Raw genomic sequence first — 15,640 nt, forward strand, 5'->3', positions numbered from 1 at the left:
TACTGCATGGTAGAATTGTCTTATGTAATTCTAGGGACAACCCTATGACCTAGGGGTCATTGTACCTATTTTACAGATAAGGCAAAGGAGGTTCAAAGAGTGTAGGGGATTTGTCTGTGTTGATTTAGCTAGTAAGTGAGAGAGTGGAAGTTGAACTCAGGTCTGTTTGCATCTGAAGTTCTCTAACTGGTAATTTGGATTTCACCTCCCATGGCTCCACTTTCCTTCTCAGTAAAATGGGAGAGTGAAACTGATTTTAAGGCCATGCTTCTAACCCCCAATGACCATAAGTGGCCATCAAGTATTGGAAAATGGGAAAGTATGGGAAAGAACCATTGTCATGAAGCAGCAGCTCTGTGACTGGGTAGTATAATCCATACGAGAGGTCTGTGCCAGAGGCTTGCACTTGGCACCAGCAGTGTTAGGAGGGAGGAGGGAAGTTCTTAGGATGTAGGGATTGGGACATGTAAGACCATTTGGGTCCCAAAGGAAGGACAAGTCTCCTCTATGCCTCTCTACCTGTTTCTCCAGCCATGAATCTTGGGTTCTCACTCCTGTTTCCTCCCTAGGAGAGACTCAGTCCTGTCTAGCTAGCTTTGTGCTACCATACCAGACCCTTAGTTTTTAAAGTTATATCCTCCTTACCCAGGTATTTCTCTTTCCATCCCTCTTTATCACAGCATCAGCATCAGCACCAGGAGGTTCCTAGAAAAGTGGCTGAAGACATGGTCCCCTTGTCCGTGTAACCAGGCAGGTCTGGCTTCTCTAAGAATTGTTGGAAATGACCCAAGTACAAAAGTATAAATCAAAGCTCTTCACATGCCTTGAGACCTTCACATTTTCACTGAACTGGCAATATCAGCAGCACTGCTCTATGACCACTATACTGGCATGACTGTTAGGATTTCAAACTATCATCAAAGTCCCAGCAGGAAGGCTTCTCTGACTTCACTGGTGATGCCAAAATATTCTGTGGTCCAGCTCACACTCATATCCAGCTACTATAAGACCCTCCAAAGACAATTCTTCTTCTTCTTCTTCTTTTTTTTTTTTTATAAAAACCCCCATGGTTCACTTTTGTAAAAAAAACAATTTTATTGAGGTATAATTTGCATATTAAAATGCACCCATTTTATGTGCACATTTGATGACTTTTGATATATTTATATCCTTTAATTTTTCACACAATATAATTGTGAAATAATCGATATTTATGGAACGTTTCTATCATCCTAAAAAGTTCCTTGCGCCCTTATTTAATTTTCCATGCACTTCTGGTCCTGAGCATCCACTGATGTGCTCTCTGTCATAATAGATTTTTCTTTTTTATACTTTCATATCAATGAAGTCGTCGTACATTATGTACTTTTTTGTGTCTGGTTCCTTTCAGAGCAGCATAAGAACGTTGAGATTCATTCATGTCGTTGCATGTAACATAGGTTATTTTATTGTTGTTGGTAGTTTCCAATCTTATGGATAAGCTACAATTTGTTTGGTCATTCCCTATTAATGGTCATTTGGATTATTTCCAGTATTGGGTTAGTATGAATAAAGCCACAATACTATGAATATTTGCATACAAGTCTTTGTGTAGACATGTTAGCATTTTCTTGGTAAATACTTAGGAGTGGAAATTGCTGTCTTGCTGTACATGTATGTTTAACTTTATAAGACATTTGGGTTGTGTCAAATAATTCTTCTGCATCTATTGAAAAAATCATATGAGTTATCTTGTTAAGTCTGTTAATATGGTGAATACAGTAGTTGAATGTCAAATGTTAAATATTCAGCCACTTGGTCTGTGATATATTATCCTTTTTATACATTGCTGGATTTGATTTGTCAAGATTTTACAGATTTTTGCATTTATATCATGAAGGATATTGATCTCTGTTTTTTATTTCTTGTGATGTATTTGGGTTGGGTATCAGGGTAATGTTGGTCTTATAAAATGATTCGAAAGTGTTTCCTTCTCCTCTATATTCTGTGAGAATTTGTGTAGAATAGGTATTATTTCTCCTTTAAATGTTTTATAGAATTTGTCGGTAAAGGTAACTGGGCATGGAGATTTCTTTGTCAGAAGGTTTTAAATTATAAACTTACATTTTTAAACAGATATTGGGATACTAAGATTTGCTACTTCTTCCTGAGTCGTTTTTGGTAATTTGTTTCTTTTAAGGCATTTGTCTATTTCATCTAAGTTATTACATTTATAGGCAAAAATTTGTTAATAATATTCTCTTATTATCTTTTTAATCACTGTAAGCTTGACAGTAGCATCCCTCTTTCATTTCTAATATTGGAAATTTGTGCTTCCTTTTTTGTTTCTGATATTGGTAGTTGTATTTTCTCTTTTTAACTTAATCAGTCTAGTGGTGTATCAATTTTATTGATTTTTTTCTAGGAAATTAGTTTTTGCTTTGATAGATTTTTTGTTTGACTGTATTCTATTTTATTGATTTCTGCTTTTGTTTTTATTTTCTTCCTTCTACTTACATTGCATTTAATTTGTTTTTTTTTCCCCCTAGGTTAAGGTGAAAGTGTAGACAATTAATTTAGGCCTTTCTTATTTTATAATATAAGGAGATAATGCTTTAAATTTCCCTGTAATCATGGCTTTATTTGTATGTACAAATTTTTATATGTTGTGTTTTAATTTTCATTCAGTTCAAAATATTTTACAATTTTCCTTGTAATTTATCTTTTGAGCCATGTTTTCATTAGAAATGTGTTATTTAATTTCCAACTATTTGAATTTTTTTCAGATTTTTTTGTTATTGATTTCTAATTTACCTCCATTGCAATCAGAGAAGGGGCTCTGTAGTATTTAAATCTTCTGACGTCTATTGAGACTTACCTTATGGTTGAACATGTGATATATTTTGGTGAATGTACCATGTGCACTTGAAAAGAATGTATGTTCTGCTGTTGTTGGGTTGAGTATTCTATAAATATCAACTAAGTCAAATTGATTGATAGTATTATTTAGTCTCCTATGTTCTACCTAATTTTGTGGCTACTTGTTTTAACAATTACTAAGGGAGGAATTTTGACATCTCCAGTTATAACTGCCAATTTATCTTTTCTTTTTTGTCAGTTTTTGCTTCATGCAACTTAAAGTGCTGTTATTGGGTGTATGCACAGTTAGTATTGTTATGTTTTCGTTATAATAAGATGTCCCTCGGTATCTCTTTATCCTGAATGTAACCCTTTCTTATGCTCAATATTAACATGATATTGTCTTTCTTATGCTCAATGTTAACATGGCATTTTCTCCATAATTTAAATTTTAACCTACCTGTATCTTTATATTTAAAGTTGCTATTGTCTAGACAATATATAGTTAGCTCTAACATTTTTATCTCACCTGATAATCTCTGTTTTTCTAGACCAAGAATCTTGTAACAGGATTTTTTTCTTTCTTCCTTCCATCCTTTTTACTACTGGCATTATACATTTTACTTCTACATATATAATAAATCCCACAATATATTATATTTGCTTTAAATAGTCAATCGTTTTAATTAAAAATGAAGAAAAATCTAATTTTATTCATATCATTACTATTTCGAGTGTGCTTAAATTTATTGTGTAGATCTAAGTTTTCATCTGATGTTATTTTCCTTCCCCTGGAAGATGTTCCTTTAAAAATATGTCTTGGCCGGGCACGGTGGCTCATGCCTGTAATCCTAGCACTTTGGGAGGCTGAGGCGGGCAGATCACCTGAGGTCAGGGGTTAAAGATCAGCCTGGCTCATGTGGTGAAACCCCATCTCTACTAAAAATACAAAGATTAGTCAGATGTGGTGGTGTGGGCCTGTAGTCCTAGCTACTTGGGAGGCTGAGGCAGGAGAATCGCTTGAACCCAGGAGGCAGAGGTTGCAGTGAACTGAGATGGCACCACTGCACTCCAGCCTGGACAACAGAGTGAGACTCTGCCTCAAACAAACAAACAAACAAAAACATGTCCTGTGGAACAGTTTAGCTGGTGATGAATTTCCTTATGCTCTGTTTTTTTTCTAAGGAGGTTTTAATTTGGCCACACTTTTGAAAGGTATTTTTACTGGACTTCGAATTCTAGGATTATAGTTGATTTTTCTTTCAGCATTTTAAAGATGGATTCCATTGTTTTCTGGCTGCTTTTATTTCTCATAAAAAGTTACTATCATATCTTTGCTCCCGTCTGTGAAATGTGCTTTTTCCTCCTTTAGCTGGTTTAAAGAGGGTTTTGTTGTTGTTGTCATTTCTTCTTTATTGCTAGTTTTCAACAATTTGATTATGCCTCGATGTGATTTTCTTTAAGTTTTCTCTGTTTGGTGTTTGTTGAGCTTCTTGGATCTGTGTGTTTATAGTTTTCATCAAATTTAGAAGCTATTTGACCACTATTTTCTTAAATATTTTTTCTGCTTATCTCTTGCCCTCCTGCCCCCTCCCCACACCCCATGTGTGACGTTTTTCACCTTTGTAGTTATAACTGGGTGATGCTACGCTTAATACTCTTAATTTGTTTTTCTTTTTATTGACAAGGGAAGCTGGTCAATTACAAAAGGACCCAAAGCTGGTCCTTTTATTGACAAAAGAACCTTCCTAGGTTTTGGACCTAGGAAGGGTAATACTAAAAATATTTAACAATCATTACAGTATGGGCAAAGAGCAAAAAGAATGGTCACTAGCCTAAAATAATAGGCAAGACTGCATGGGGGATCATTGTGAAAAACAGTCATGGACCAGGTTCTAGGAGGAGAGAGGGGTGGGATATACCACCTGTGATCATCCCTCCTCCAACAGCCAGCCAAGAGTTGTCTTCATTTCCATCCTCAGGAGCGGAAGTGGTGGGTGATAGGGCAACAAGTTCTTTTGGTAAAGAGGAGCTGGCTGTCATTCTTGATTGGCTGGTGAGCTGGGATTTTTTTTCTTTGGTATGAGATATTTGAGTATGATTTCTATGGTTGCACAGTTATACTTTTAAAAATCATTATCAGTTAATAAATTCCAATGCATCCTTGCTGCGTGGACATCCAGAGTTGCTCAGGGGTGTCACCCATTAATTACTCCTTACCACCTGCCTATAGTTACTTTTCCTTCTGCTCCCTTCCTCCTCTTCACCTCCATGTCATCCCCACTTCCAAATTTGATGAAAATGTATCCAGTGATTTTGTGGGATATGATAGCATACAGAGAAAAATCTTATTTTCATTTATATAAATTAACTTTTAAAATAATTTAAAAAATTAGAAGTAACTCTGTTGTTTGCAGCTATGTATAATTTGTGAATATCCTTCCTTCCAGTAACAACTTCATTAAAAATTTGTCTTCTATTTTCTTTAGTTTGAAAAAAAAGTTATCTAAATAACTCCAGATTGTTGTAAGAGAAAACATTAAACTTTACAAGAATATATAACTCAAAACTGCAAATTCCTATAATCATCAGAGATAATTATTCTTACAGTTAGCTTATAATCTTTAATTTTTTAATGCTAACCTTTTTTCTATTGGTTTTTATGAATGGTTAATATAACAAAATTTATTTATAGTTTTCAGGGTGAAAGTCTTCCAAACTTTCCAGAGCTTTCAATGACTTCTTTAGAAAAGCCTTGTAATTAACATTTTGCTTTTTTTTTTTTCCACAAATAAAACATCATTGTTAACCTTTGAAACTGATAGAAATATATACCTTAGGAAGTGAGAATTTCTCACAATCCAGTTCCCCAAAGATAACTGCCTTTTAACCTACACCTTACCCACCAAAGACACACTAAAGAGCTTGACATTCTTCTAACACATCACATGCCTTTGAACCTGGCATTATGCTCATGGCATTCCTCCGGTCTGGAATACTCTGTCCAGTGTTGCTCACGTGGTAATTTCCTGCTCATTAAATTCCATCTCAAATGCTACCTCCCCCTTAAACCCTCCTTCAGTTCTTCCAATCACAGTTAGCTGTTTTATTCTTGTGTACATAACTCTCCTCTGTGTACATAACTCTCCTCTGGCGTTCATTGACTTGAAAGGATAGAATTTGAATATGATCCTTCTGTCCCAAAGTCTATACTTTTTATTGTGTGTACTCTGCTGCTTCCATGGAGCTTTTCTATTAGGATTTAGAATGGTTATTTGTGATTCTTGATTTGTCATACTCTTCTTTTTAAAAATTGAGAGATAATTTACTTACCATAAAGTTCTCCTTTCAAAAAGTACATAGTTAATTCTAATTATTATAGCTTTTAAATCCCAATTAGTTTTATGGAAAGAATTATACTTACCTTCATATTTCCAATTCCTAGGACAGAACTTAATATTCACTAGTAAAGCACTCAATAAATGTTTCCTGAATAAAAGTCTAAGTGTTTTACTATACACTCTTAGGTAGTACTTTGCAAACTTATAGTGCATACAAATCACCTGGGCAGTGTGATAAAAATGCAGATTCTGACTAGAAGATGGGACCTGAGATCTAAATTTCTAATGGAGAGGAACTAAAGTGGCTGACTAGATGGAGCCAGGAAAAGGATCTCTCACCGAGAGACCAAACCATTAATAAGACTGGCACACTCCAAGCAGATCTTCAGAAGGAAGGCAGTAAGGGTGGAGAGAGGGAGGAGGCAGATCTTGGGCTGGATGGGCAGGAAACTTGGAATCCTGCATAGGGCTGCCGAGCAGTAGGACTCATGCATGTCCCTTAGCAGCTCCTGGGAAGGGGTGAGTTAAATAGGTGAGGAGTGGCTCACTCTTGCCATAAAATCCTAGAATCCAGAATCCTAGAATTTTAGCTGCAGAAGACCCCACAGCCCTCATGGACATTTGGGCTGATAGGGAGAGCTACTTGGAGAGGTGGCAGGGACAAGACTCTAGCCTGTGCAGTGCCCAGTGGAGTGGTGTGGGAATAGCTGCAGCAAAGCACAGCCAGGGAGGCCTATCCCCCAAGGCTTACCATGCTCCATTAGGTGGTGTTGGCCTTTGTTGACTATCTGCTGGAAGTGCAGCCTTGGATGCCCAAACACAGCACTTCATGCGAGCTGCTACCATAGCTCCTTCACCAGCAGACCCTGCCTAACCATGGGAGAGCTCGATAGACAGGCCCACTGATGTGCATCCACCTGCAGCCTCCCCCTACTGCTTTGCCAGTGCACACACTTGCCTGCAGCCCCCGCCTAGTGCATTTGCCCATGTGCATGTGTGCACTCATGGACCTTACTGCCCTTTTGCCACTGGTGCATGTGCATGAACCCTGCTGCTGCCACCCTGTCCCCCACCGGTGTGCACACATGCTGTCTGGCAATACACACATTGCCAGGCAGCGTGTGTGTATATGCCACCAGCCCAATGAAGTGCTTTTGCCAGCACCTCCTGCATTGGCATGCTGTTGCCAGTGGACTGGGAACACCTCTGCGTGAGGAGCCAGAGGACAAAGTCATAGGCCTGGTACCAGACCTCCAGGTTTAGAACATGCAACCCAGGAGTGCTGAGCTGAGACTTGCCCCGCTGATATTATCCAGAAACAAAGCCAGCAACTGAACCCAAACTATAGCACAGTCAAGCTTTCAAGCATATCAAGGAATATAAAAGCAAAAAACCCCATCCAAAGGATAGCAACTACAAAGGTTAAAGAAACATTAGCCTACACAGATGAGAAAGAACAACTGCAAAAACTCTGGCAACTCAAGAAGCCAAGTGTCTCCACTCCAAACAATCACACTAGCTCCCCAGCAATGGTTCTTAACCAGGCTGACATAGCTGAAATGACAGATATATCAATAGAATTCAGGGCCTGGATAGCAATGAAGATCATCAAGATTCAGAAGAAAGTCAAAACCCAATCCAAGGACTCTAATGAATCCAATAAAACAATACAAGAGGTGAAAGGTAAAATAGACATTTTAAGAAAGACCCAATCTGATCTGACAGAGCTGAAAAACTCACTACAAGAATTTCATAATACAATCAGAAGTATTAATAGCAGAATAGACCAAGTCGAGAAAAGAATCTCAGAGCTTGAATACCAGTTCTTTGAATCAACTCAGTCAGATAAAAATAAAGAAAAAAGAATAAAAAAGAATGAGTAAAACCTCTGAGAAATGTGAGATTATATAAAGAGACCAAATCTATGACTCAATGGCATACCTGGAAGAGAGAGAGAGACAGAGAGCAAGCAACTTGGAAAACATATTTTAGGATATTGTCCACAAAAATATCCACAACTTCACTAGACAAGTCAACATTCAAATTCAGAAAATTCAGAGAACCCTGTGAGATACTATATAAGACGTCCATCCCCAAGACATATAGTCATCAGATTCTCCAAAGTCAACATGAAAGAAAAAATGTAAAAGCAGCTAGAAATGAGGGAAGGTCACCTACAAAGAGAACTCCATCAGGCAACCACCAGACCTTGCAACAGAAACCCTACAAGCCAGAAGAGATTGGGGGCCTATGTTTAGCATTCTTAAAGAAAAGAAATTCCCACTGAGAATTTCATATTCTGCCAAACTCAGCTTCATAAGTGAAAGAGAAATAAAATCCTTTTCAGACAAGCAAATGCTAAGGGCATTTGTTACCACCAGGCCTACCTTACAAGAGGTCTTTAAGGGAGTACTAAACATGCAAACAAAAGATTTACCAACCACCACAAAAACCCATATAAGTACATAAACCATTGACACTCTAAAGCAACTACATACTCAAGTCTGCAGAACAGCTGGCTAACAACATGATGACAAGATCAAATCTACACATATCAATATTAACCTTGAACGTAAGTGGGCTAAACACCCCACTTAAAAGGAACACACACAGAATGGCAAGTTGGATAAAGAAGGAAGACCCAACTGTATGCTGTCTTCGAGAGACCCATCTTACATGCCATGACACCCACATACTCAACGTAAGGGGATGGAGAAAAATCTACCAAGCAAATGGAAAACAAAAAGAGCAGGGGTTGCTATTCTAATTTCAGACAAAACAGACTTTAAACCAGTAATGATCAAGAAAGACAATGAAGGGCATTACATAATAATAAAGAGTCCAATTCAACAAGAAGGCTTAACTATCCTAAATATATATGCATTCAACACTGGAGCACCCAGATACATAAAACAAGTTGTAGATACCAACGAAGAGATGTGGATAACCACACAATAATGGAGGAAAACTTCAACTCCCCAATGGCAATATTAGACAGATTATCAGGGCAGAAAACTAGCAAAGATATTTAGGACCCTAACTCAACATTTGACTAAATGGACCTAACAGACATCTACAGAACACTCCACCCAACGACAACAAAATATACATTCTTCTCATCTGCATATGCTTATACTCTAAAATCGACCACATGTTAGTTTGGCCATAAAACAAATCTCAACAAATTACAAAACACCAAAATCATACCAACTACACTCTCAGACCCCGGCACAATAAAAATAGAAAATGCTAAGCAGATCTCTCAAAACCATAGAATTACATGGCAATTAAACAACATACTCCTGAATGACTTTTGGGTAAACAATGAAGTTAAGGCAGAAATCAAGAAGTTATTTCAAATGAATAAAAACAAAGATACAACATATCAGAATCCCTGGGACACAGCTAAAGCAGTGTTAAAGAGAAAAGTTTGTAGTGCTAAATACCCACATCAAAAAGTTAGAAAGATTCAAATTAACAACTTAACATCACACCTAGAGGAACTAGAAAAACAAAAGCAAACCAACCCAAAAGCTAACAGAACAAAAGAAATAATCACAATTAGAGGTGAACTAAAAAAAATTGAGACATGAAAAACCATACAAAAGATTAATGAAACTAAAAAGTTGGTCCTTTGAAAGGATAAATAAGATTGATAGACCATTAGCTAGCCTAATAAAGAAGAAAAGGAAGAAGATTCTAATAAACACAATAGAAATAACAAGGAGGACATTACCACTGACCCCACAGAAATACAAAAAAAATGCCTCAGAGACTATTATGATCATCTCTATGCACACAAACTACATAGAAGAAATGGATAAATTCCTTGAAACATAGAGCTCCCAAGATTGAGCTAGGTAGGAATGGAAGCCCTCAACAGACTGATAATGATTTTCAAAATTGAATCAGTAATAGAAAGCTTACCAACCAGAGAAGGCCCTGGACCAGAAGGTTTCACAGTCGAATTCTACCAGATGTATAAAGAAGAGCTGGTACCAATCCTACTGAAACTATTCCAAAAACGTGAGGAGAAGGGACTCTTCCCTACCTCGTTCTGTGAAGGCAGCATCATTCTAATATGAAAACCTGGCAGAAACACAACAACAAAAAAAGAAGAATTCAGTCCAGTATCTCTGATAAACATAGATGCAAAATATCCTCAGTAAAATAACAGCAAACCAAATCCAGTAGCACATCAAAAAGCTAATCCACCATGATCAAGTAGGCTTTATTCCTGGGATGCAAGGTTGGTTCATCATATACAAATCAATAAATGTGATTTATTACATAAACAGAACTATAAACGGAAACTACATACTCATCTCAATAGACGCAGAAAAGGCTTTTGATAAAATTCAGCATCCCTTCATGTTAAAAACCCTCAACAAACTAGTTGTTGAAGGAACATATCTCAGAATAATGTGCCATCTATGAGAAACCCACAGCCAACATCATACTGAACAGGCAAAAGCTGGGAGCATTCCCCTTGAGAGCCAGAGAAAGACAAGGATGCTCATTCTCACCACTCCTATTTAACATAGTACTGAAAGTCCTAGCCAGAGCAATCAGATAAGAGACAGAAATAAAGGGCATCTTAGGCCAGGGGCTGTGGCTCATCTCTGTAATCCCAGCACTTTGGAAGGCTGAGGTGCAAGGGTGGCTTGAGCCCTGGATGCAGAGGTTGCAGTGAGGTAAGATCATGCCACTGCACTACAGCCTATGTGACAGAGCCAGACCCTGTCCCCAAAACAAACAAACAAAAACAAAAAGAAGGCATCCAAATAGGAAGAGAGGAAGTAAAACTGTCTTTGTTTGCAGACTATATGATTTTATACCTAGAAAACCTCATAGTCTCTTCCCAAAAGCTCCTAGAGCTGATAAACAACCTCAACAAAGTTTCAGGATACAAAATCAATGTATAAAAATCAGTAGCATTTCTATATGCCTACAATGTCCAAACTGAGAGCCAAATCAAGAATGCAATTCCATTCACAACAGTCATACACAAAAACAAAGTACCTAAGAATACCTAATGAGGGAGGTGAAAGATCTCTACAATGAGAATTACAAAATGCTGCTGAAAGAAATCAGAGACGACACAAATAGAAAAACATTCCAAGCTCATGGATAGGAAGAATCAATATTGTTAAAATAGCCATACTGCCCAAAGCAAGTTATAGATTCAGTGCTATTCCTATTAAACTAATATTGAGATTCTTCCCCAAAGTAGAAAAAACTATTTTGAAATTCATATGGGACCAAAACAGAGCCCAAGTAGCCAAGGCAATCATAAGCAAAAAGAACAAAGCTGGAGGCATCACACTACCCAACTTTGAACTCTACTACAGGGCTACAGTAACCAAAACAGCATGGTACTGGTACAAAAACAGACACACACACCAATGGAACAGAATACAGAACCCAGAACCCAGAAATAAGACTATACACCTACAACTATCTGATATTCAACAAACCTGACAAAACAAGCAATGAGGAAAGGAATCCCTATTCACAAATGATGCTGGGATAACTGGCCGACCATATGCAGAAGGTTGAAACTTGACCTCTTCCTTACACCATATACAAAAATTAATTCAAGATGGATTAAAGACAAATGTAAAACCCCACACCATAAAAACCCTAGAAGAAAACCTAAGAAATATCATTTTGGACATAGGCCCTGGCAAAGATATCATGATGAAGATGCCAAAAGCAATCACAACAAAACCGGAAATTGACAAATGGGGTCTAACTGAATTAAAGAGCTTATGCACCACAAAAACAAACAAAAGTCTATAAACAGAGTAAACAGACAACCTACAGAATGGGAGAAAATGTTTGCAAACTACGCATCTGACAAAGGTCTAATATCCAAAATCTATAAGAAACTTAAACAAATTAACAAGCAAAAGCAAACAACTCTATTAAAAAATGGGCAAAAGATATGAACAGACACGTCTCAGAAGAAGACATACACATGGCCAACAAGCATATGATAAAATGCTCAACATCACTAACCATCAGAGAAATGCAAGTCAAAACCACCATGAGATACCATCTCACAGCAGTCAGAATGGCTGTTTATTAAAAAGTCAAAAAGTAACAGATGCTGGAGAGGTTGTGGAGAAAAGGGAATGAGTACACACTGCTAGTGGAAGTGTAAATTAGTTCAGTCACTGTGGAAAGCAGTTTGGATATTTCTGGAAGTACTTAAAACAGAACTACTATTTGACCTAGCAATCTCCTTACTGGGTATATACCCAAAGGAATATAAATCATTCTATCATAAAGACAAATACATGCATATGTATTTTCATTGCAGCAATATTCACAATAGCAAAGACATGGAATCAACCGAAATGCCCATCAATGGTGGACTGAATAAAGAAAATGTTGTACATATACACCATGGAATATGATGCAGCCATAAAAAAGAGTGAGATCATGTCCTTTGCAGCAACATGGATGGAGCTAGAGGCCATTATCCTAAGTGAATTAACACACATGTTCCCATTATAAATGGGAGCTAACCACTGAGTACACATAGACACAAGGAAGGGAACGATAGACACTGGGGCCTACTTGAGAATGGAAGGTGGGAGGAGGGTGAGGAATGAAAAACTACCTATTAGATACTATGCTTATTAACTGGGTGATACAATAATCTCTACACCAAATCCCTGCAACACACAATTTGCCAATGTAACAAACCTGAACATGTACCCCCTGAACCTAAAATTAAAGAGAGAAAAATAAGTAAATAACTTTCTAACAATCATTTATGTGATGCCTATACTGCTGAACTAAGGACCAAACTTTGAATGACAAAGCTCAAAACCACCTACTCTCTTGAATAAAGGTAGTTACCTTGAGCTCTCACAAGGGGGTGCAATGGGCAAACAATTCTATTGCTATTCATAATGCGTTGAATAAATTCATGGGACATGCTTTTTTCCCCGCAGCTGCTTTGTTAATTATTATTTATTCCATGGAGGAGGCACAGTAGATGGCTCAGTGTGCTAAAAATAGATTTTCATTTAAGCCATATTTTCTAAGAATTCACCAAGATTATGCTCACAGAAAAGAAACATTTGATATCTCTGTGATTAAAAGTGTCAAGAATATCACTAAAATTATTAGATATGAAAGATCTGAAATATGTGAAAATAACAATAGTAATAATAAAAGCATAATGATAAGAGCAGTCATTTATTCATGCCTACTAAATGTGTGGTAGAGGACTAGCTGTTTTACTTAGATGGTTTCATTTAATCCTCATAACAACTTTATAAGATAGGTAATCTTGCCTTCATTTTACAGGTAAGAAAACTGATGCTTAGAGAAGTTAAATAAAATGCTCAAGTTCTGGAGGTAATAGTGTAAGGGAAGAATTTAAATATGCTCCATCTTTTCCCAAGTCTACACTCTTTTGTGTTGCTTCCAGGGAATTTTCTGTTGGGATATAGAGAAGTGATACGGAATTATTGATTTGCCATACTATTTTAAAAAATTGAGAGATGATTCACAAACAATAGTGTGCAATTTTGATGTTTTCAGAATAACTATGAGGCTGTGCAACCACCACCACTATCTAATTGCAGAATATTTCATCATCCCTCTTTTTGAGCTGGGACATCCATCTTCTGCTCTTAGATGTTTGAGTTCCTGGTTCTCAGGCCTTCAGAATTAGGACAATTACACAACTGGCTTTCTCAGTTCTCCAGCTTGCAGACAGCATATTGTGGGATTTCTCAGACTCCATAATTACATGAGCCAGTTCACATAATAAATTGCCCTATCTATCTATCTATCTATCTATCTATCTATCTATCTATATCAATCAATCATCTGTCTCCTATTAGCTCTGTTTCTCTAGATAATCCTGACTAATACAATCCCCAGAAAAAATCCCATACTCATTAGCAGCAACTCTCCATTCTTCCTCCTGCAGCCTTTAACAATTACTGATCTACTTTCTATTTCTAAAGATTTTCCCATTCCAGGCATTTCATATAAATGCAGTAATACAATACGTGGCCTTTATGTGTTTGACTTCTTTCACTGAGTTCAGTGTTTTCAAAGTTTATCCATGTTGTAGTATATATCAGCACTGTACCCCTTTTTGTGTCTGAATAATATTCCATTGTATAGATATACCATATTTTGTTTGTTTCTCTATCAATTGATGGACATTTGGGTTGTTTCCATTTTTTAGCTATTATAATGCTGCTATGAATGTTCACATGCAAGTTATTGTAAGCATATGTTTTTAGTTTTCTTCAGGATATATTTAATAGTGGAATTGCTGGGTCCTATGTTTAGCTTTCTGAGGAACTGCTAGACTGTTTTCCACAAAGGCTGCACCATTCTACATTCCCACCAATGTCTGAGGGTTCCGATTACTCTGTATCCTTGCCAACACTTGTTATTGATTAATCATACTCTTTTTGTTTGTTTGAGACAGAGTCTTGCTCTGTCACCCAGGCTGGCATTCAGTGGCATGATCATAGCTCACTGCAGCCTCAAACTCCTGGGCTCAAGTGATCCTTCTGCCTCAGCTTTCTGAGTACCTGGGACTACAGGCATGTGCCACTATGCCCAGTTAATTTTTTTATTTGTGTAGAGATTGGGTCTTGCTGTGTTATCCAGGGTGGCCTCAAACTCTTGGGCTCAAGCAATCCTCCTGCCTTAGCCTTCCAAAGGGCTGGGATTACAGATGTGAGCCACTGTGCCCAGCCTGTCATACCCCATTGATAATAAATTAATTAAAGAGAAAATCACCAAATTCTTAAAAACATTTCAAAATAAGATGCCCTTTAATTTTTTTTTTTTTTTTTGAGATAGAGTTTTACTCTGCGGCCCAGGCTGGAGTGCAGTGGTGCAATCTTGGCTCACTGCAACCTCCATCTTGCGGGTTCAAGTGAGTCTCTGGCCTCAGCCACCCTAGTAGCTGGGATTACAGGCGTGCACCACCATGCCCAGCTAATTTTTTGTATCTTTAGTAGAGATGGGGTTTCATCATGTTGGCCAGGCTGGTCTTAAACTCCTGACCTCAGGTGATCCGCCTTCCTTGGCCTCCCAAAGTGCTGCAATTACAGGCGTGAGCCACCATGCCTGGCCTAATTTTTTAAAAACAGTGAAGGGACTTCTACATGCTTCTCTGTCTTTGACTGTGTGTGGCTCTTTAGATTCTCAACTGTGTATTTGGGATAATAAAATATGATTTGCCTCCCTGGTGGTCCTGCCGTGAAGCGAACACAAAACAGCTAAAGCATGAGAAAGCACTTTCACAAATGAAAGAACTGTGAGTGCCGTCATTGCACGGGCCCTTTCCAAGACCCTGGCCTGGATCTGCTCTGTAACCTTTCTCCCTTTGCAGAGTGGCATGGGCGTGGCCAAGGGCATGTTGAATCAGAGCTAAGTTGAGTTGGCTTCTAAATGACTTGTTTCTAATAAGA

The sequence above is a fragment of the Macaca nemestrina genome, chromosome 14 (genome assembly GCF_043159975.1).
Source record: "Macaca nemestrina isolate mMacNem1 chromosome 14, mMacNem.hap1, whole genome shotgun sequence".
Lineage (NCBI taxonomy): Eukaryota > Metazoa > Chordata > Mammalia > Primates > Cercopithecidae > Macaca > Macaca nemestrina.